Raw genomic sequence first — 23,386 nt, 5'->3', positions numbered from 1 at the left:
TTGTCAGCCCATGGAAGAGAGCATACTCTCACCTGTGCTCCCAGGCCATCTCTCCACCCACTTCACAGCTCTTTGTCTGCCTCCTATGAGAGGAAACACTGATGTCATCAGCCTCACGCTTGGATCAAAGTTGACTAGTAACAGAGCTACTATTCCAAAAGTTAAGAATAACTTCCACTAACTTTCTGTTGCTACCTGATCCTCTTCTATTGGTTCACAGACCAGAGCCTAGCCTCAGAAGCAGGCCAGCATCCTTACGCAGGGGCTGGCTAGGTACCTGGACTTAGGAAGCCAGGGGCAAGGAGCCTAGCCTAGAGGGCTAGGCCACTTCCTCATGAACCACTGACATTTCACAGGGAAACCTGCTGTCTGCGGGGAGCCGGCGGGAGGACCTCCACCCGTGGCAAAGGTCATAAGGAAGGAGGCTCGACATACGCAAAGGTGGGATCGAGCCTCAGGAGTCCCCCTGGAAATTCTCGAGCATCTACCCCCATAACCAGAGCCTGCCTACTTTACTACTTTGTGCTGTCACCTACATCTCTGACTTTACGGGGAGCTGTCCCCCACCACCTCTTTCAGAGAAAGAGTTAACTTAGAGCTCCAGTTAATAATAATTCCTGGGCATGACAGGAGTGTTCCAAACTTACAAACTCCTCTGAAGGTTCTCTAGCCTGCCTGACAGGCTTGTCCGGCCACATGTGATTGCTCACAGCCTCCCAACCATGAGAGGCACGAGATGCTTTAAATCTTCTAAAAACAGGTTCTTTAGAGAAGTTAGAAAACTATTAGTATAAGTATAGTGGGCTGATTAGAAATTGTATTGGTGAAGGGTTTTTCATTTGTTGAGCCAATGTTCACTGCTAAGTCTCCACATCCCCTGCCCTTATACACATTAATGAATATATAGAAGAAATAGGTATTAACCTTTGATATTAATCATGTTAGACCTTAGGCTAAGTAAATTCTTTCCTTAACTAAAACCCACTACACCTTCACCCTATAGGAATGTAACTTTATCTGGTACCTTCAGAAGGTGGAGTCTTTTTTAAGAATAATCACCCCTGGAGAAATAAGTGTCCTGGTTGACTGACCGCTGTCACAAGGAGAGGGTCATAAATTGTCAGCAGGCCCCCTGGCCAGAAGATGATGTAACACCCCTAAGACCTCTGTATACATTTGTATGAAGCACCTGACTTTGATAAAAGTCAGGACTGCTGACCCCACGTGACTTTTGCATAACATCTCAGTGTATGAAAGTAGACCATGGAAAATAAAGAATTGGGATCAGTTCCTCGAAAGACTGGTCTCCCCATGTCTCTCTCTCTCAAACTCTGGCTGAGTCTCCATCTGGAGCGCGGAGCCCGCCATGCTTACTAATTATGCCTGGGCTTCTAAGATCCGACCGGGGAGACCTCAGTGTCTCCTCTCCTATGGGAGAACGGAAGGACGCCTGTGGCCTACGTAAGTGGTGCAAACTTCTTGTCTTGAGGTTTTATTGGTTTCCCACGTAAACCAAGCTACTCGGCCTCTTTTCTCCACTGAATTTTCCTGCTGAGCTATCCTCATTCTATTACTCTTTACATCTCTAATTAATATTCAATTGAAGCTATTGTATCCTGATCCTCGCCGACGCCGTCCCCGCTTTGAACTCCCTGGATCAGCCGGGGCTGGACCTCAGCAGCTTCTAAAGCTCCGGGCACTTGTCCAGCTATTCTATCTCAGAAGCCATGGCTTGTACTTTGGCCCCCTCCTCCCAGGCTCTCGGTGGTTGTTTACCAGTCAAGAGTCCTAGAGACCAGGTGGGCCAGTGGTAGAATTCAGTATTAAAATTCCACCAAAAATTCCAGCACAAATATTTTAGTGGAAGAAAGAAAAGCCTTAGAACAATATCTACACGATAATTCTGCTTCTGTCAAATAAAAATGTCCCCAAATTCTGTGTATGTTCTTATACAATTATGAGAATAATGTTTGAAAAGGTCACAGAGGCTGCAAACCAAATTCTCACCATGCCGGCCTTTCGAGAGAACCGGTTGGAGGGAGTTAGAGGAGGGAAATGTAAAGAGAGGTATTGACTTTTTCCCTGTGTAGTTCCGTATATTGTTTTGGATTCTTACAATGAGCATATATATTCACACTTTATGTGTGTTTCAAGCAAGAAGGTTTTCTGGTTTTTCATACATACAAAAATAACTTGCTGAATATCAGAAATCTAAGGAACGACAAATCTCTTGCACAAAAGATTTGCTTAAGCAAATGTATGGCCTTATCTAAAACAAAACCTCACTTCCGCTCAAAAAAATTATAAGAACTATGTGAATTTGTGGGGAAAATCACTTTTTAAAAACTAAGAAAAAATACAAAATAATTCCTAGACTAAGTTTTATTCTTGGTTCTCTTGACTTGCTGTCACCTCTGGGCCTACAAACAAAAGGTATTTTGAGGGATGGGTGAAGGATTACGTACGAATTCTCAGGGAACAGAAGAGAGGATGTCATTTGCCAAAGCAGGAACTGATGTCTGTCTTCTGAATCAGGCGGTATGATTACCAAGTACTGTATATAATATTATACATATACACTTAGATATATAGCACACACATATCTATGTATATTCACACAATTCATGCAAAATATATATTACTGAGCTTCCCAAAAGCGAGAGCTGTAATTTATCCATCTTTGTATCAGAGTACTCAGTATAATAACCTGATACTTCATCATCAATACAAATATTCTGAGCTGTGTAACAATATTTTAGCTAGCACTGATTGAAGACTATGCTGGCCACTTAAATACACTGTCATTTAACCTACAACTTACTAGTTAGGTTTTATGGCTTGAATCATGTTCCCCCCAAAGTCATATGTTGTAGTTCTAACTCCCAGAACTTCAGAATGTGATTCTCTTTGAAGATAGGGCCTTTAAAGTGGTAAAGTAAAGAATGAGGTCATGTGAGTGGGTCCCGATCCAATACAACTAGTCTCCTCATAAGAAGCGATCAGGAAATGACACACAGAAGCAATACCTCACAAAGACACTGGAGCCATCTACAAGCCAACGAGAAGCCTTACTTGGACTTCCAGCACCCAAGACTGTAAGAAAAATTAATTTCTGTGGTTTAAGCCAGTCTGTGGTACTTTGTTATGGCAGCTGTAGCAAACCAATCTAGTAAGTCAATGATTTTACCCCACCACCTGATTTGAGATTTACTCAAGTCTGGGTAGTGTAGCCCAGTGGACTTGTAATGGGTATCTGTTTTGGTAACAGTACGCTGTTGTCCCTAAAGGTTTCTGTTCCATGAAGTCCTTCTGGGTCTACAAACAAAGGATAAGCACAGTATCAAGACTATGATATCCTAAGAGTCTTCCTACTGTAGCTGGCCAACTTCTGGACCAAGCATTCAATCAGCCTCTCTCTCTTAGGATCTGAAATCTGAGTAGAGAGAGTCACACAGGACAGAAGGAATTTGGAACTGAGACATTTCAAGTCTAGTGCCCCTAGATACTCCATGAGTTCTTATCATAGAGATCCTTGGAGCTACTCTGGTTGCTGACCTTCCCAAGGCCTTGAATTTTCAACTCTTCCTCTGCTTCCCCTTTTTTGGCTTAAACTTACTAGGGAGACTCTTTGCTTCCTGAAGCCTGAAACACCTCAGTGATACACATATCATTTCATACAATTAAGTCCCTCCCATGATAGTCTCTTAATAAATAAATCAACTGTATATTCTTGGGCCCCTTAAGGAAAAAAGTTTGAAAACGCCTTGCAAAATAAAACTCTCCACCATACCCATCCAATGTCAGTAAGTGCCAATGCCATGTCACAGATGAAAAGGTCAAAGAATAGAAACTAACATAAAACCAGACTTTTGTAACATACCAAACTTAAGAAAATTAGGCGCAAGAGAAAAGAGTACATGGAAAAGTTGAATTGCAGAAGAATAGAATTTGCTCAAATAACTAGGCTGAAGTTTGTATCTGCAGTGTGCTATGGCACGCAGCTAAGAGCTAGACAGCAAGTGAGTGCAGGAGTTTCGCACAATAACTCTGCCCTACTGGACTCTCAATCCCCAAGCCAGATGGTTTCCACAGAGACAACCTATCTCATTACCAAGGTGAGTTAATATCCTGACTTGGTAAAAGAATTTTAGAATCACTTCCAATAGCACTATTTTCTGATATTCCTACACAGGTAATAGGCCAAGTTGTGTCTATTTGCCAAAACAGTGATTTCCCACAATGAAAATTACTTATTCTTCTTGTATTATTTATATCACCTGCAATTTTTTAGCATAAAGTTTATAAAAAATATATATTCTCCCAATCCCCATCAGTCACAATTTTAAAACTGTCTACAGCCAGATCACACAACTAGATCTCAGAGTTAACATATCTTTTTTCTGCTTAAATTTTAAAACTTCAATACAGCTTTCATTTACTTTTCCATGCTCCTTTAATATTAGAAATTAAATTTCTTTATCTGTTTTCTAACACCTGGAAGATTTTTACTTGCAGTTTCTGCTTTTCTTTATCCATCAAAGAACTGCTATGACGGTTTTCAAAAGCTTTATAAGTCACAATCTAAACTGATTTCATCATTCATGAAACTGGCATCATTCACCCTGCACTTGCTACCTCAAATAGTAAGTACTAGGAATGGCTTTTTATATTCCAGTAAAGTAAACCACCTACTAAGATAGGTTAACTAACCTGATCAACAGGTAAATCTTATTCTCAAGTCCTGTGCCCAAAGAAGTTTGCAGGTGTCCTCATCAGCTGTCCCCAAAGCTAATACTTATTTTGCCCAACTACACATCTACAAACCAGTCTCTCCTTTCCTCCCCCTCCCTCTCTTTCTACCTTCCCCTTCTCTCCTCCACCCCACCCCGACCCGACCCTCATCTCTCAGTTTCTGTTTCAGTTTCAGTGATCTTGATCCATCAATCCCTGCTCAACCAACTAGCTCTCAGATAGAGACAAACACGGGAAGAGAAAACGTTATGACTTACAAGTTGCTAAAAAAGTCTCCACGGTGCTCCTTCCTCTATGTGACCATTCACGTTGCCCCCAGCTTCCCACACTAATAAGCCCAGACGTTTAAGTCCTGGTCAACTCTGTTAAAATACCTAGAGCTGCCCTTGGTAAATTAGTGCATGAATAGCCACTGCCACGGAAAGGGGTCTTGTGCTACAGGGATGAAAACTGCAAGCACTTAGAAAGTCTGGACCCAGACATTTGGCTCTGATGTAAGCTAGTCACCAGTAGAAACACAGATTAAAAGCAGAAGTGAAAAAAATGGGAATGTATAAGAAGCAAGTATATAGATGGCTGAGTCCCTTGGCTGCTCCCCTGAAACTACCACAATATTGTTAACTGGCTATGCCCCAATACAACATAAAAAGTTTAAAAAAAAAAAAAGTAAGTTAGGACCCAGAAGGAGAGAAGGAAAAGTCTGTAAGGTGAATTGCTTCAATCAGATTGGCAGAGAAAGATTGACGTTTGTGTGATATGCAGACTGACTTTTTTTTGTTTGTTTATTTTTAAATTGGCATAAAAGTGAAAATTTATTTAGAATGAGAAAATAAATAACAATGAATTACTTATTTTTTAAAGATGACATATCTGACACATTTTTTTGGGTCTTTCCCATATTTTTATTTGTATCTCAATAAATGTATACATTAATCTAAATGGAATTGACTGCTTTACAAATTTAAGCTTTTTATCCCAAGATAAGTATGTGATTTATTTAAGTCATCTTTTACGGACATAGAGATAAAGATATAACATTTTCTTCAAGAAGGTTCTGCTCATTTCTAGTTATATTTATTCCAAGGTATTTAAAAAAATCTTTCTGTTGCTACTGTTAACCTATCTATATCTGTACATATACTTTTTGATACCTATCTCTATGGCATATCTGCCAGAGTTTTAAGACTGATTTCTACATTGTTTTAATCTGTATACACATTGACCATCTCTTTAAATGACAACAGCTCGTATTTTCTAAAGAGGGAATAGAAAAGTAATTCAGTCTTTCTTCTAACACAGTTGGCAGATTTTTTGTTTTTATTAAAACAGATTCTAAAAGTTTCTTTCACAACATCACCTAATATGGAATTGAGAAAATTGGGGGGATTTTTTTTTAATTTGACAAGGCTTCTCATTAAGTTTCTTTCATATATGCCTGGTCTCTGGTTCTCTGCATTTCAAACCCTGTTTCTCTTCGCTGCCTACGCACTTTCAGCCCCAAGAACAAATTCACATTGCAAATGCTCCTGGTCTTGCACCTTCCAATCCAGCTGCCACTGTAAGCAGCAGTTCTACTCAGGGACAGTAGCTTCGGTTGTGAAACCACATGTTAAATGTAGAACATACATCAGCAGCTATTTCCCTTTTATAACATTTCCCTGTCACCAAGCTGCAAGATAAAGAAGCATTTAGAGTATCAAGCAAATCCATACCAGCTTTTAATTGTATGTTAAATGGCATAAATCACGTGAATTTGCTGATAATTTCCTCCTCACCAGAGCAGTTGCTTCTAGCGATTTGGCTTTCTTCCAGGCCCTTTCAGATAGCAGTGCTGACCAAATTATCCTGTTATTCAGAAAGCTCAATGAAACATTAGATCATATTTATTTTCAATAATTAAATTCATACCAGCTGCCGAACAAGAAAAGTGTTCCTTCTAACGCAAACCAAAATCAGTTTTAAAAAGACGTTGCTCACAAAGAGTGCATGCAACGAACCAGAATATTCTACATTTAAAGCCACACATAGCACCATGGGCAACTGTAGACACATTAATTTGCAGGGAGCAGGGGATGTCTTCCTGTTCACGGTATTTTGTTCTTATAAAATATAGTGTTCTATCTAAGTAGTTTACAAGGGAATTGATCATCATTTTCAAAGTGCCTAATATAGTAGTTAGATTGAGAAACTATGAAATAAAAACAATATTTCCATAGAGTTATTTGAAAGCATCTATTCACACTAATTCTTAGGACGGCTGTAAAATTTCTGGTTTGTGTCAAAATTATTTTATAAAATTGAAAAGCTAAGTATATGGGCTTTTTACTCTGAACTTCACAATTTACTAAAACACGGAGACCTAAAAATGCTCCTTTATCACATATTTGATTCTTTAGGAAATTCCTATAGGGAAAAAAAAAAGTTTAGGAATTCAAGACAAAATAAATACGCTTTAAAGCTCACTATTGTCACCCTGCTTATTTAACTCCTATGCAGAGTACATCATGAGAAACACTGGGCTGGAAGAAGCACAAGCTGCAATCAAGATTGCCAGGAGAAATATCAATAACCTCAGATATGCAGATGACACCATCCTTATGGCAGAAAGTGAAGAGGAACTCAAAAGCCTCTTGATGAAAGTGAAAGAGGAGAGTGAAAAAGTTGGCTTAAAGCTCAACATTCAGAAAACGAACATCATGGCATCCGGTCCCATCACTTCATGGGAAATAGATGGGGATACAGTGGCTGACTTTATTTTGGGGGGCTCCAAAATCACTTCAGATGGTTATTGCAGCCATGAAATTAAAAGACGCTTACTCCTCGGAAGGAAAGTTATGACCAACCTAAATAGCATATTAAAAAGCAGAGACATTACTTTGCCAACAAAGGTCCGTCTAGTCAAGGCTATGGTTTTTCCAGTAGTCATGTATGGATGTGAGAGTTGGACTGTGAAGAAAGCTGAGTGCTGAAGAATTGATGCTTTTGAACTGTGGTGTTGGAGAAGACTCTTGAGAGTCCCTTGGACTGCAAGGAGATCCAACCAGTCCATTGTAAAGGAGATCAGTCCTGGGTGTTCTTTGGAGGGAATGATGCTAAAGCTGAAACTCCAGTACTTTGGCCACCTCATGCAAAGAGGTGACTCATTGGAAAAGACTCTGATGCTGGGAGGGATTAGGGGCAGGAGGAGAAGGGGACGACAGAGGATGAGATGGCTGGATGGCATCACCGACTTGATGGACATCAGTCTGAGTGAACTCTGGGAGTTGGTGATGGACAGGGAGGCTGGTGTGCTGCAATTCATGGGGTTGCAAAGAGTCGGACACGACTGAGCGACTGAACTGATCTGAACTGAAAGCTCACTTTGACTATAAGCAATAGCACAGTGTTGTTTAAAGGCAACTGTTCTCCATCTTGAATCCTTGTTAGAATCATGTGGGGAGCTTTTAAAATTCCTACTGTCCAGACTACATCCTAGAAGAGCTCATTAGCATTTCTATATATAAGGCCCAGGCATCAGCCCCAAGTGATTCTGATATGTGTTAAAAAGTGAGAAAAACTGCATTATTCTGTATTTGTAATGAGCAAGCAGGCAAGAGCAGACAAGAATATTTGCTATAAATTAATTCAGAAGGAAGAGCCACAGAAAGCACCAAAGTCATTCCCAACCTCTCCAGGCAAGAGGTCCTCAAAGTAGCATAAAGATTATTTAAGGATGTGACTATGAAACTTTTTTTAAGTCTTTAGAAAAACTAATCCTTTCCACCATTCCAACTGGCTTCCGTGACTAGTAAGGGCTTTGTCTCATAGCACCCTATCAGCCAACCCAGAGAGAGATCTGTCTTGAAGAGACTTGTGGGTGTGGTTTTTATCTAATGCAGTAAACCCCAACAGGACTCATAGAAAACTCACAAAACTTTCAAGAAAATTATACCAACAGGAGCACCATTGGCTCAAACTAAAGGGGACAAGGAAGATCCATGGTGTCACCAATTCTGCAGAGGGTGGAAAGCCATCTGCAAAGTTAGTCTGCCCAACTACTACATGGACGAGGAAGGATAATACAGAGGGTAGACCCAAAGATCCTAGGATATGGAGCCAAGAGCTTAGAGACATATAACCAGGGCATCACCAGGGCCTGATCAAGGAACTGGTGGCAGCCTGTGCCAGAATGCATTTCAGAATTGCTATGGATCAGGAGACTCGTTTCCCACTGATGCCATAACAAAATACCCCAAATTCAGTGGATTAAAACAACACAAATTTATGATGTTAGATATCAGAAATCAGGTACAAGTTTCACCAGATGAAAGCCCAAATACACAATGGAGTATTACTCAGCCATTAAAAAGAATTCATTTGAATCAGTTCTAATGAGGTGGATGAAACTGGAGCCTATTATACAGAGTGAAGTAAGCCAGAAAGAAAAACACCAATACAGTATACTAACGCATATAAATGGAATTTAGAAAGATGGTAACAATAACCCTGTATACGAGACAGCAAAAGAGACACTGATGTATAGAACAGTCTTTTGGACTCTGTGGGAGAGGGAGAGGATGGGATGATTTGGGAGAATGGCATTGAAATATGTATAATATCATATATGAAACGAGTCTCCAGTCCAGGTTCGATGCACGATACTGGATGCCTGGGGCTGGTGCACTGGGATGACCCAGAGGGATGATATGGGGAGGGAGGAGGGAGGAGAGTTCAGGATGGGGAACACATGTATACCTGTGGCAGATTCATTTTGATATATGGCAAAACCAATACAATATTGTAAAGTTAAATTAAATAAAATTAAAAAAAAAAAAAAAAAGCCAAGGTACTGGCAGTGTTCTCTGGAGGCTCTAAGACAGAATCTGTTATCTGCTCATTCTGGTCTTTGGCAAAATTCAATAGCCTGAGATTATAGGAATGAGTTTCCTATTTTCTTCCTGACTATAAACTGAGGCCATTTCCGTCCATTTCCAGCCATTTCTGACATTCCTCAGCTCATAGTCTCCATTCTCCGCCTTCACAGCCAGCAGCAGCCTTTCTCTGACTCACTCTTCTGCCTTCCTCTTCTACTTTTAAGGACGCAGGTGATCTGGACAATGTAGAATAATCTTCCCATTTCAAGTCCTTTAACCTTAAACACACCTGCAAAGTCCGCTCGGCTATGGAAGGCAAAATATTCAGATTCTGGGGATTAGGACATGGAGAGGGGTTTTGTTTTATCAATCATAATCACTAAGTGGTACAAGCCTTCCGTTCTCCCCCTTTTTAGTAGGACAGCTTCTGCAATGATCCATCCTATCTCCATCTCACCAAGGTATGCATGGGAGTGGGGATGTTCAGTTCAGTTCAGTCGCTCAGTCATGTCCAACCCTTTGCCACCTCATGGACTGTAGCACTCCAGGCCTCCCTGTCCATCACCAACTCCTGGAGCTTGCTCAAACTCATGTCCATTGAGTCAGTGATGCCATCCAACCATCTCATCTTCTGTCATCCCCTTCTCCTCCCACTTTCAATCTTTGCCAGCATCAGATTCTTTTCCAATGAGTCAGTTCTTCACATCAGGCAGCCAAAGTATTGGAGTTTCAGCTTCAGTTATCAGTCCTTGCAATGAATATTCAGGACTGATTTCCTTTAGGATTGACTGACTGGATCTCCTTGCAGTCCAAGGAACTCTCAAGAATCTTCTCCAACACCACAGTTCAAAAGCATCAATTCTTCGGCACTCAGTTTTTATTTTTTTTTTTTTTTGGCACTCAGTTTTTATAATTCAACTCTCGCATCCATACATGACTACTAGAAAAACCATAGCTTTGATTAGACAGATCTTTTTGTAATATGCTGTCTAAGTTGGTCATAACTTTTCATCCAAGGAACAAGCCTCTTTTAATTTCATGGCTGCAGTCACCATCTGCAGTGAGTTTGAAGCCCAAAAAAATAAAGTCTGTCACTGTTTCCATTATTTCCCCATCTATTTGCCATGAAGTGATGGGACCGGATGCCATGATCTTAGTTTTCTGAATGTTGAGTTTTAAGCCAACCTTTTCACTCTGTCCTCTTTCACTTTCATCAAGAGGCTCTTTAGTTCTTCGCTTTCTACCATAAGTGTGGTGTCATCTGCATATCTGAGGTTATTGATATTTCTCCCACAATGTTAACAGTGGGGATGTTAAATTGGGGAAGAAGGACAGTTAACCAGTCTCTTCAATGAACAGGTCTTCAGAATAAATGGCTGTGAATGCAAGAAACTGTACCCAAGTTACCACATGTGAGGCTCTTCAACCACACCTGGATCCAATGTAGTTAAAGAAATCCTGGATTATGAACTGATGCTATAGTAGAAGGACACTTTGGAAAACTCTGGAAAGGGCACATGTTTTTGCAAGTGAGAAGGATGTAAATAATCTGCCATCAGAAAGCAGACTGAGGTAGACTGACAATGACGATAAATTCTTAGACTCCTCCCACAGAAACGTAGTCTGGAGCCCCTCCCCTTGAATCTTAGGACCAACGGAGTAGGCGGAAGTGATGTAGTGTGACTAATACTCAGAAAACATGTGTTGAGTGAGTGGGTAAATGAAAACCTACTCTGTGTAGATGTCAGGGGAGATGATTATTTTAAACATTAATAATGCATATGGTCACATAACCATTTATTGGAGGCTTACTAGGTACCAGGCAGTATGCAAAGTGTCCTATATGTGTATTATAATTGTATCATCTGCACTTTATAGATCAGAGAGATTAAGTGATGTCAATGAAATCATATGGTCAGTAAGTGGCTGAACTGGTATTCAAACCTGGGTACCTCTAACACCAGAATCCCCTTATTTGCCTTCTCCCTTCCCTTCTCCCTTCTTTCATTTCTTTTGAACTTCCTTTTTTAGTTATTCATATAAATGGTCCAAAAAACTTCACAAATAGTGTCAAAAGCATACAGTGAAAAGTCTCTCTCTCACCTCTGATTCTGGTCTCCCACTCCCATTCTGCAAGAAAAGCACGGCTACTAGTTTCCTCTGTATTGTTTTAAACATATCCTAGGTAATTATTAATACAAATATATGTGAGTATCTCTTTACACAAACGGCTGTAATTTTAAATGCAAAATGTAACTTTTTCTCATATAATCATGTCTCCAAAATTGTTAAACAATACACTGCATTAACATATACACAAAAAAGAAGCAAAAACTGGATAATATCCAAGTAATTTGAATCAGTATAATTGTTTAAACAATAAAACATTAATGTAGTGAAAACAAAATAAATATTCTATTCCTCAGGGTTTTTTAATTAAATCTATTAAATGTATATTGCATTCCTTGAAACAGTTTAGGAATATCAAGTTTTATATTCATTAAGCAAATAAAAAATCAGGCAATGTAATTTAAGTAGTAACATTAAAGTTTTATTCAAGCAACAGACACCTATAGAATCTTAAATGGTAACTAGCAAAGGTTTAGGTATGACAATATTTAATTAATTTTAACTAACCAATAGGAGAAAAAATATGAAGGGTATACTAAGAACAAAATATAGACATTTTTCAGAGTTATTAAATACATTTTTTTTAATTGTGAAACCCAGGTCTCCCGCATTGCAGGCAGATTCTTTACAGCTGAGCCACCAGGGAAGCCCATAGCTAATTATCATATAGAAAATATTATCTTGGCTACCTCTAATACTGAGCTTGCTTTTCCATCTAGTATTGATGCAAAATAAAATTTAGGCTGAAGTTTTCTGAAGAGGAAGCAGGAAAGTTTTATTAGTATAAAAGGAGAAAATATAAATTTAACAAAAGATGAAAGAAAGATTTGGCCATATGAAAGATTAATTTGATACTTCAAGAATCACTGTCCTGGAACAGACATTTATGTTCAAAAATATGAGAAAATTATCAAACTGCATCTTTCAGGATAAATTTGGCCGATAAATGTCATATAGAATAAAACTATCAATTAATAAAACCTGCCTTTCCTTTAGTAGTAAGGAAAAAAATGACCCAAATGTTTGGTTATAAATTTTTCATCACACCTGAGCAGCTTATATATCAAAGTGACACCCTAAATAATATATATACAGGAATAATTCACATTTGTCTTGGTTTGGATTTTCCCCCAGAAGCACACTCTGCAACAAGAATTCTAGTACACGTAGTTGATGTAGAAGATTTCGAGGAAACAGTGTGGAGCGGAAGGCAGTGAAGGGTGCTGTACTGAGGCAGTTTGCACTGTGGGCAACCAAAGAGGACTCTAATACTGTTGAATATGCCCAACATCCATCAATACTCACTCAGACAAAACAACTCCCTCAAGTTAGCTATCTGTGGCTGCTTCCAACCTGCTGAGAACCCAGGTGAGGGCGCTCAGGCCCAGAGAAAGCCCTCAGACAGAGGCAAGGATTTTGCACTCCAGGAATGGGTGGCACCTGAAGAGATCTGGGGAGTCTCTGCTCTATTTCAGACCAGAAGAAGGCAAAGGTTTTCTGTAAAGGTCCAAAGAGTAAACATTCTAGGCTTTGTAGGCCATTACAGCTCTGTTGCAGCCGCTCAACTGGGCAGTTATAGCACAAAAGCAGCCATACATAGACAAAGTTGCATGACTGTGTCTCAATGAAACTTTAGGGACACTCAAATGTGAATTTCATATGATTCTCATGTGTTAAAAAATATCATTTCTCTTTTGACTTTTTTCAACCACTTAAGAATGCAAATGACTTAAGAAGGCAATGGCACCCCACTCCAGTACTTTTGCCTGGAGAATCCCAGGGATGGGGGAGCCTGGTGGGCGGCCGTCTATGGGGTCGCACAGAGTTGGACACGACTGAAGCGACTTAACAGTAGCAAGAATGCTAAAACTATTCTTTGTTTGCAGCCATACAAACATAGGAGGTAGGCTGTATTTGGTCCATTGGCTATAATTTGCCAACCTCTGTTTCAGACTATGAAGATATTTAACAAACATTTATAAAAATCCCATGGGAGATAACAATCAATTTGTAAGATTTCATATGATAATATTTAATAACCAATCTAACACAAAAACTGCCCTATTGTTTTGAAAATAGTGTACTTCCATTCTAGTATACTGATCTATGCTGTAGTTACTAATGAGTTATTAAATGAACATGCATATGAAAATGCAAGTCATACGAATGATCTCAGACCTGTTCAAAAGCTATTAGAGTTCATCTCATTAACCTGTTCTTTTTTCAGAGTAATCTCATATCTAATGAATACCAAAAAATACATAAATTAGTAAATACGGACAGCTTTTCACCAGTTGTAAGTGCATTGTGCTAATCTGCATATTTATATTAGCTATGAAGTCTACATAATGCAATCTAAATAAGCAAGTACAGAATGTCATTTTATAGAAGGGACTTAGGTGAATTGGTTGGAGAGTGGGGTTAATCTTGGCCTATTTTTGCAAAATGATCATGGTATTTTTCTTTAGACTGTAAATTTATGTGGGATGAATAAATAGGGAAGAAAGGCTGTAGGTTACAAAAAGATGTAGTCTTCTCCTCAAAGTGCCTCTTTATGCTGACACTACAGGAGCCAAAAGCATTAGAGGACCTAAGTTCAACCTTCCAGAAAGAGGCATGTTACCTTCAATCAGTTCAGTCACTCTGTTATGTCCGACTCTTTGTGACCCCATGAATTGCAGCACACCAGGCCTCCCTGTCCATCACCAACTCCTGGAGCCTACTCAAACTCGTGTTCATCGAGTCAGTGATACCATCCAACCATCTCATCCTCTGTCATCCCCTTCTCCTCCTGACTTCAATCTTTCCCAGCATCAGGGTCTTTTCAAATGAGTCAGTTCTTTGCATAAGGTGTCCAAAGTATTGGAGTTTCAGCCTCAGCATCAGTCCTTCCAATGAATATTCAGGACTGATATCCTTTAGAATGGACTGGTTGGATCTCCTTGCCATCCAAGGGACTCTCAAGAGTCTTCTCCAACACCACAGTTCAAAAGCGTCAATTCTTCGGCACTCAGCTTTCTTTATGGTCCAACTCTCACATCCATACATGACTACTGGAAAAACCATAGCTTTGATTAGATGGATCTTTGTTGGCAAAGTAATGTCTTTGCTTTTTAATATTCTGTCTAGGTTGGTCATAGCTTTTCCACCAAAGAGCAAACATCTTTTAATTTCATGGCTGCAGTCACCATCTGCAGTGATTTTGGAGCCCCCAAAAATGAAGTCTGTCACTGTCTCCATTATTTCCCCATCTATTTTCCATGAAGTGATAAGACCAGATGCCATGATCTTAATTTTCTGAAAGTTGAGTTTTAAGCCAGGTTTTAAACTGTCCTCTTTCACTTTCATCAAGAGGCTCTTTAGTTCTCCTTTGCTTTCTGCCATAAGAGTGGGGTACCCATTCGACCTCTCTGATCATCATTTGTCTTGAAAATAGACATTAAACACCAACTGAAACTCTGCAAAAGCAACTTGCTTAGATGGAGATGGCCAGACACTGTCTTCTCAAAGTTCAAAATCTGGAACTTCCCTTGTGGTCCAGTGGTTAAGAATTCGCCTTCCAGTGGAGGGGATGTGGGTTTGATCCCTGGTCGGGGAACTAAGATCCCACCTGCCACAGGGCAGCTAAACCCATGTGGCACAACTATCGAGCCAGCACGCTCTAGACCCCATGTGCCACATCTAGCAAGAAGGCCATTTGCCACAGGGAAGATCCTACATGCCACACCTAAGACCCAACACAATATTTTTTTTTAAAAATCCAAAATTTAATGGACAGATGACAATTCAACATGAGAAGTGCTCAATTAAATGTGTACACAATGCAGAGTGGGATATCAGAAGAGAAAGTGACTAAGGAGCTTCACACAGACGTGGGCTAATTCTTAAAGGGTAAAGCACGGCTTGGCGCACTGATGGAAAGATGGTTAGAATTTATCCTGTGGACAGTAAAGGGACAAAAGGTCTCTGAGATGGAGTGTGACATGTGTTTCGGCACAGGCAGCAAAGATGAGATAAGCAATCAGACCGGGAGACACATCTGAGCTAAAATGGACTAGACTTCCTTGATCAAATATGGGATGAAATAGACCAATACTCCAGAGGACTCACATTGCTAGCCTGGTGGACTGTGTGACTGCTGTGGATGTTGATCTTGATTTATAAGAAGAAAGAAGTATGGGAAGAAAATAACTAGTTGGCTTTGATAAAACATTACGTTTAAGTTACTTGTATTCAGAAGACTCATAGTAATAGCAGCCTAAAATTAAAAGAAATGTCCCAGCTAAAGGGTTAGGTTTAGGAGATTCTAATCCATGGAGATCTGTGAGAGAAAACAGAAGAGGCTGAAGACAAAATCCTGGTAGAACAAGTGTTCCTGTTCATAAAATAGGTATCATTATGGGCCTCGGAGAAGCATTCTGAATGCACAGACAGGATGCAAGAAGTTCCACCAAAAACTGTTTATTTGTTGATTAAGCCAATATTCATCAAATACCATCTAGGTACTCAGTCCAGTGCTCACAGGTTTGCAGCAAGAACCAGACAGACAAATTTAAAGATGAGAAGACCTTACAGTTTATTATGGAGATGCACTTAATAAGGAAACAAAGTAAAAATAATTCTATACTATTTCAAGTACTAAGAAGAAAATGAGAAAAGTGTTATGATAGAATAACAAAGGATCTACTCAGAAATTTTAAAAAAGAAAAGCTTAAATTATGGTTTGTCAGGATCAAATTTCTTTGCAGAGGCTTCATTTAAATTGAGACCTGAGAGAAATGATAAAGGAAGCATTTCAGAAAGATGATGTCACATACCAAATCCTTTTGTAAGAAAGAGCTTGATTTGTTCTCAAAATTTCTAGAATGCCTGCATGACTAGCAGATAAGCATCAGGAAAGAAATGAAGGTAGAGATGGGGTAGGGGACAGGCCTTACAAAATTTTGTAAAACATGAGATTAGGGTTTGAGAGTTTTTATTTATTTTTTTTTAATTATTTATTTATTTTATTTTTTTAATTTATTTATTTTTTACTTTACAATATTGTATTGGTTTAAGGATGACTCCCAATTTTCTGATTTTATTAACTATATTGATTATTTGCAGAGGAAATGGAGACCCAGGAAAAGAAAAACCGAGGGCTAAAATCTAGAATTTGATTCGTGCAAATTAGGTGAAACATATTACATATGAAGATATGAGATTATCTGACAAGAGTGACACACCAGTAAATGTTTGCTAAATGAATGAGTAAATAGTCCATTTAAAAATAAGTCTTATAAGTCAGATAAAGATTTAAGTCTTGACTGTGAGCTATGTGACCTTGGGTAAAATACTTAACCACACTAAGTATAATTTTCTCATTTGTGGAATTGAAAACAATAATAAAGAGCTCACTTGGTTAGCTTTAGGACTAATGAAATTACGGGTATAATGTGCTTAACAGTGCATAGTAGTAGTAGCTTTAGTCCCTAAATCGTTTTCAACTCTTAAGATCCCATGGACCATCGCCTGACAGGCTCCTCTGTCCATGGGATTTCCCAAGCAAGAATACTGGAGTGGGTTGCCATTTCCTTTTCCAGGGGATCTTCCCAACCCAGGGATCGAACCTGGGTCTCCTGCATTGCAGCTGGATTCTTGACCTAATGAGCCACCAGTTCAGTTCAGTTCAGTCACTCAGTCATGTCCGACTCTTTGCGACCCCATGAATTGCAGCACGCCAGGCCTCCCATCCATCACCAACTCCCAGAGTTCACCCAGACTCACGTCCATCAAGTCAGTGATGCCATCCAGCCATCTCATCCTCTGTTATCCCCTTCTCCTCCTGCCCACAATCCCTCCCAGCATCAGAGTCTTTTCCAATGAGTCACCTCTTTGCATGAGGTGGCCAAAGTACTGGAGTTTCAGCTTTAGCATCATTCCTTCCAAAGAAATCCCAGGGCTGATCTCCTTCAGAATGGACTGGTTGCATCTCCTTGCAGTCCAAGGGACTCTCAAGAGTCTTCTCCAACACCACAGTTCAAAAGCATCAATTCTTTGGCACTCAGCCTTCTTCACAGTCCAACTCTCACGTCCATACATGACCACAGGAAAAACCATAGCCTTGACTAGACGAACCTTTGTTGGCAAAGTAATGTCTCTGCTTTTCAATATGCTATCTAGGTTGGTCATAACTTTCCTTCCAAGGAGTCACTTCAGTCGTGTCCGACTCTGTACGACCCCATAGACGGCAGCCCACCAGGCTCCCCCGTGCCTGGGATTCTCCAGGCAAGAACACTGGAGTAGGCTGCCATTTCCTTCTCCAATGCATGAAAGTGAAAAGTGAAATTGAAGTCGCTCAGTCGTGTCTGACTCAGCAACCTCATGGATTGCAGCCTAACAGGCTCCTCCGTCCATGGGATTTTCCAAGGAGTAAGCGTCTTTTAATTCATGGCTGCAGTCACCATCTGCAGTGACTTTGAAGCCCAAAAAAATAAAGTCTGACACTGTTTCCACTGTTTTCCCATATATTTCCCATGAAGTGATGGGACTGGATGCCGTGATCTTCATTTTCTGAATGTTGAGCTTTAAGCCAACTTTTTCACTCTCCACTTTCACTTTCATTAAGAGGCTTTTTAGTTCCTCTTCACTTTCTGCCATAAGGGTGGTGTCATCACCAGGGGACCCTTTAATCATGCATGGTGTATAGAAAATTACAGTGAGTGCTAACCTTCCACCATCCGAAGTCCACAACCCCCATACTTGGCCTTTTATGTGCTAAGTAGTTGGAGAAGACTCTTGAGAGTCCCTTGGACTGCAAATAGATCCAACCAGTCCATCCTAAAGGAGAGAAGTCCTGGGTATTCATTGGAAGGACTGATGTTGAAGCTGAAACTCCAACACTCAGTCCACCTGATGCGACGAACTGACTCATCTGAAAAGACCCTGATGCTGGGAAAGATTGAGGGCAAGTGGAGAAGGGGACGACAGAGGATGAGATGGCTGGATGGCATCACTGATTCAATGGACATGAGTTTCTGTAAACTCGGGGAGTTAGTGATGGACAGGGAGGCCTGGCGTGCTGCAGTCCATGGGGTCGCAAAGAGTCGGACATGACTGAGTGACTGAACTGAACTGAGAGGATTAGCTCCTCTCCCTTCCTGTCTTCCCTTCTTTTCCTTTCTCTCTCTAAATTTCTCCCTTTCTTTTCTCTTTCTGTTGAAACAGAAATTGAATGCCTACTTTACACTTAAGGCTGCTGCTTCCTCTGGACCCTGGAGACAGCGGTGACCAAAGCATAACAGGAAAGAACACAGACACCTCTGTGCCCTTCACTATCCTAAAAACGGAATTATATCAGACATCTACTGCATCTAATTAACAATGACAAAAATCAGTTCCAACAACAACAAAAGAAAAGATTGAAAAGAACCTGTCGATTCAGTGTTCCTGGAACAGCTTAATAAATGAGCAATAGCAATCATTCTAGTAAAATAAAGTTGCTTTCTCCCCACACATCAGCATTTATGTCCATAACCTTTTAGACTTATTTCTTGAGCAGTAAAACTAAGGCAACACTGCCTACTCAAAGGCAGGGTGGTGGGAAGAAAATGAGACCACCTTCTAAAAGCACCCAGCACAAGGCTGAATACAACACAGATAAATTTACAGCTATTACAGTTATTTACAGCTTCCTTCCCTTTCTCCTTCTTGTATTTTAAAAATCGTTTCTGAAATTAAACACACACACCACCTCTAGATCAAGTTTTTATAGAAATGTGAAAATATAAATTTAAGTATTATTGAATAAATCTATAATTTATTCAATTATATCTGAATAAATCTATAATTTATTCAGATAAATCTAAATTCTCCTTGGAAAACATTCTTCTTTATATTAAGAAAAAGGTGACAGTTTTATTTGTGTAATGTTCTCAAAAACAAGTAAAATTTAAAAAAAAAATCAAAATTGCAACTGTCATATAAATATAGGTAGCTTAAAACTGTACAGACATACATTCATTTTATATGCATAAGTTCCTGAAATTTATATTTGAAAAATTTTACTACTTAATGGTATTTACTAGAAATTATAATCAAAGTAGTTACTGAAAAGTCAAAAAAGGTTTTGAATCTGAAAAGTTAGCATTTGACCAGAAGATGGCGCCAAGCTCCCAACAATCTTTGTGGCAGGCGCCCAAACCCGCACTCAGAAGTTAATTTAGGTCTAAAAGTTGAGTCAGTTGCTTACTGACCTTTGTGGTTACAAACACAACCATCTTGAAGAATCAAGGGAAATTATTTCTCAAGGGTCAAGACTCCTTTTTGAGATCTTACCAGATTCTTGCTTTGCTCTTAATATTTTAATCTACATATGAATCTTCTTCCTCATCTGTATTTTAGTTGCCAATTTGCCACTTTCAGTGTTCCACTGTACATTTTAAAATCCATTCTACATGTTTCAGAATGATACTATGAGATCCTGAGACTTTGGTATTTATCTCATTAAAATGATTCAGGTGTCAATATTCACTTCTATTTTAAATATAAGAAATAGAATATATTGAAATGGTAGATATTTAACATTGTAAATGATAAATTTTTAAATTATCAATAAAGTTAGAAATTTTATTTTTGTAAAATGTATATTTGTATCAATAGATTAAGTTGTGCTGTTATTAATATTATCTACAACCTCCAAAATCTCAGTGGTTTAAGAAACAAAAGTTTATTTCTTGCTCACACTGCAAGTCCATTGAAGGTTCTTTGGGGCTCTCTTTCACATCATACTCACTCTAGGACTCAAAAAAGTGAAAGCATTAGTCACTCAGTCATGTCCAACTCTTTGTGACCCCATGGAGGCTGTCTGTGGGATTCTCCAGGCAAGAATACTGGAGTGGGTTGCCATTTTCTTCTCTAGAGGATCTTCCCAACCCTGGGATCAAATCCAGGTCTCCTGCATTGCAGGCAGATTCTTTACTGTCTGAGCCACCAGGGAAGCCCCTAGAAGCCAAGCTAAAGATCACCTGCCAACTGGAATATTGCTATAGTTGCTCAAAAGCTTCCATCTGGGAGTAACACTCCACTTTCATTCACATCTCAATGGCCAAAATCAGTCACACGGATACACCTAACACCAGGAGACCTGCAAAGCAGAATGCTGGAAATACCTGGTGAAGAGTCACTGTATGCTATTCATAACTATTACATTAAGACTCTACCATATACAACAGATTTAGGACTAATAGGAACCATTTTATATGAATTTTTATGGCCTTACCAAATCTCCCTAGTATTAACGAAATGCTAAAGTTCTTTCTTTCACAGGCATCAAAAAAACAAAATTCTTACGTCAACCAATACTCATACCAATAAATAAAGTGATAAAACTGTCACAGTGATTACGGAAATTAGCTGAAGGAGAGGCGAGTTGATCTGAGCATTACAGGAAGTGTAGAATTTGTACTGAAGTAGCAGGAGGATATTTGAGATAATATGACTGTGAAAAAGGACAGAGAAGTGGGAATAAACAACTGTTGAGCATGAATTACGTAAAACGACCTAGATCATCGTTTCCCTGCCCTGCAAAAACAAAAACAAAATTTGAGAAAAAAAAAAAGTGTGTGTGTGTGTGAGTGAAAGAGAAAATGAGAGACAAAGTGTGTGTGTGTGTGTGTGTGTGTGCGCGTCTTATCGTGTTTTTGTGGTGGGGAGAACTAAGAGAGGTGTTGAGGTGGAAAGAAGGCAACCATCAAACTCGTCAACTTACGCTTTTCCCAAGCAAGATCTTTTCCAAAATTCTGCCATCAACAACCAGCATTTGATGAAGAATGAACACCTGATCACAAAAAAAGCAAGAAAAACAATCTCAATTTCTTGAAATTTGAATGCACTATTCTAGCCACATTTTCCATATTTTTTTCATTTTACTATGGGCCAGTGAAAACTCTGTCACAAGCCAGCTTCTGTGAGTAGCTGACCTGAAAACAGAGTCCAAACTGAAATGAATGAGAAAGTCAGCACTCTTCAAAACAAGGCAGAGTAATCTGCTCTGGTGGGAAACCAGTAACTACTGTACATTTCTGAGTAGAAGGCCAACTAGAATTGGGGTGGGAGGCTGCAAGCGGGTCTAGAAGAAAGAACACATAAAATGACCTACAGTAACCCAGCAAGACACAGGAGCCTGGATTAGGATGCAGACAGGAGAAGCATGGTGGAGGGAAAGCAAAAAGAGACCTTAAAAATAAACCTGTTCTCTCCTGGCAGGCCACAGTCCACAGCATAGCAGAGTCCAACACACCCCCGCTGCTACCTCCCACCTCCCTATCCGGGAAGGTTTTCTTTCAATGATTTGTATAACAGAGTTCTTGAATATCTGACACCTCAACATGTTTCATGAATCTTGAAAAATGCTATATAAACAAAGCTTTAACTGGGCAATTAGAAAGCATTTCAACACCCTCCACAGTTCTGGGACTAACACAGAAACCTTCTCTCCCAGAGTTGGCCCCAGGGAAATGCAGCAAACTATTCTAATGCTAATCTTATTTGTGTTTTAACTTTCATTGTGACCCATTCAACCACATCATCCTATGAAAACAATACTACTTAAGCACTAAATCCCAGGTCAGGAAGATCCCCTGGATGAGAAAATGGCAACCCACTCCAGTATTCTTGCCTGGAGAAGTCCATGGACAGAGGAGCCTGGCAGGCTACAGTCTGTGGAATCACAGTCAGACATGACTGAGCAACTTTCACTTTTTCTCACTTTAAGCACTTAGTTATTTATTATTATTTGTCTCTCTGGAGAAAGAGAGCATTACTTAGATTAAACTATGAGTATTTATCAGGAGTTATTGAAACCAAGAGTACATTTTCCATCAAGATTTTAACCTAACTTTAAATCACAGTGTTGTCCTTTGAAGTAAAATAATACTTATCTTAAAAAAAAAAAAAAAAGGCTGTTCTACATTAACTTTTAAAAACATATTTCTTTATACAGGGCATTCTTTTCCACTGCAAATAAATTGAGAGATGCCTTTTTTTTTTTTTTTTTTAATTGGAGGATAATTGCTTTACAGAATTTTGTGGTTTTCTGTCACACATCAACAAGAATCAGCCAGAAATACACCCATGTCCCCTCCCTCCCAGACCTTCCTCCCCTCTCCCTCCCCACCCCACCCTTCAGCCTTTCTCAGAGCCCCGTGTTTGAGTTCCCTGTGCCATACAGCAGATTCCCATTGGCTACTGTTTTACACATGGCATTGTAAATTTCTATGTTACTTTCTCCATACATCTTCCCTTCTCCCTCCTCTCCTCCCACCTTGTCCATAGGTCTGTTCTCTATGTCTGTTTCTCCATTGCTGCCCTGAAAATAAATACATCAGGGTCATCTCTTCAGATTCCATATATGATATTTATATTTCCCTTTCTGACTTACTTCACTCTATATAATGGGCTCTAGTTTCATCCACCTCATTAGAACAGATTCAAATGCATGCCTTTTTATGGCCGAGCAGTATTCCATAGTACATATGTACCACAGCTTCTTTATCCATTCAACAGATGCCTTAATTTTTAAAAGATGAATCCAATCAAGTTCATTATAATGTTATTCATCGTTTTGGAAAATGCCTACTGCCATATGCTTTTAAAATGTAACAAGTGAATTT

The 23,386-nt window shown here is 39.4% G+C and overlaps 1 long non-coding RNA gene across 1 annotated transcript in view; it reads right to left on the bottom strand.

Moving 5' to 3' along the window:
- LOC112447490 (uncharacterized) overlaps positions 1-21,601 on the bottom strand; it is a 163,906-nt gene extending 142,305 nt beyond the window's left edge. The window contains exon 1 of the long non-coding RNA XR_003035712.2: positions 21,484-21,601. This is a non-coding gene — a long non-coding RNA (uncharacterized lncRNA). The remainder of the gene's footprint in view (positions 1-21,483) is intronic.
- Positions 21,602-23,386: the final 1,785 nt, after the last annotated feature.

Source organism: Bos taurus, chromosome 7 (assembly GCF_002263795.3).
Source record: "Bos taurus isolate L1 Dominette 01449 registration number 42190680 breed Hereford chromosome 7, ARS-UCD2.0, whole genome shotgun sequence".
Classification (NCBI taxonomy): domain Eukaryota; kingdom Metazoa; phylum Chordata; class Mammalia; order Artiodactyla; family Bovidae; genus Bos; species Bos taurus.
The sequence above is the reverse complement of the archived record's forward strand: the minus strand, read 5'-3'. Positions and strand labels throughout refer to the sequence as shown.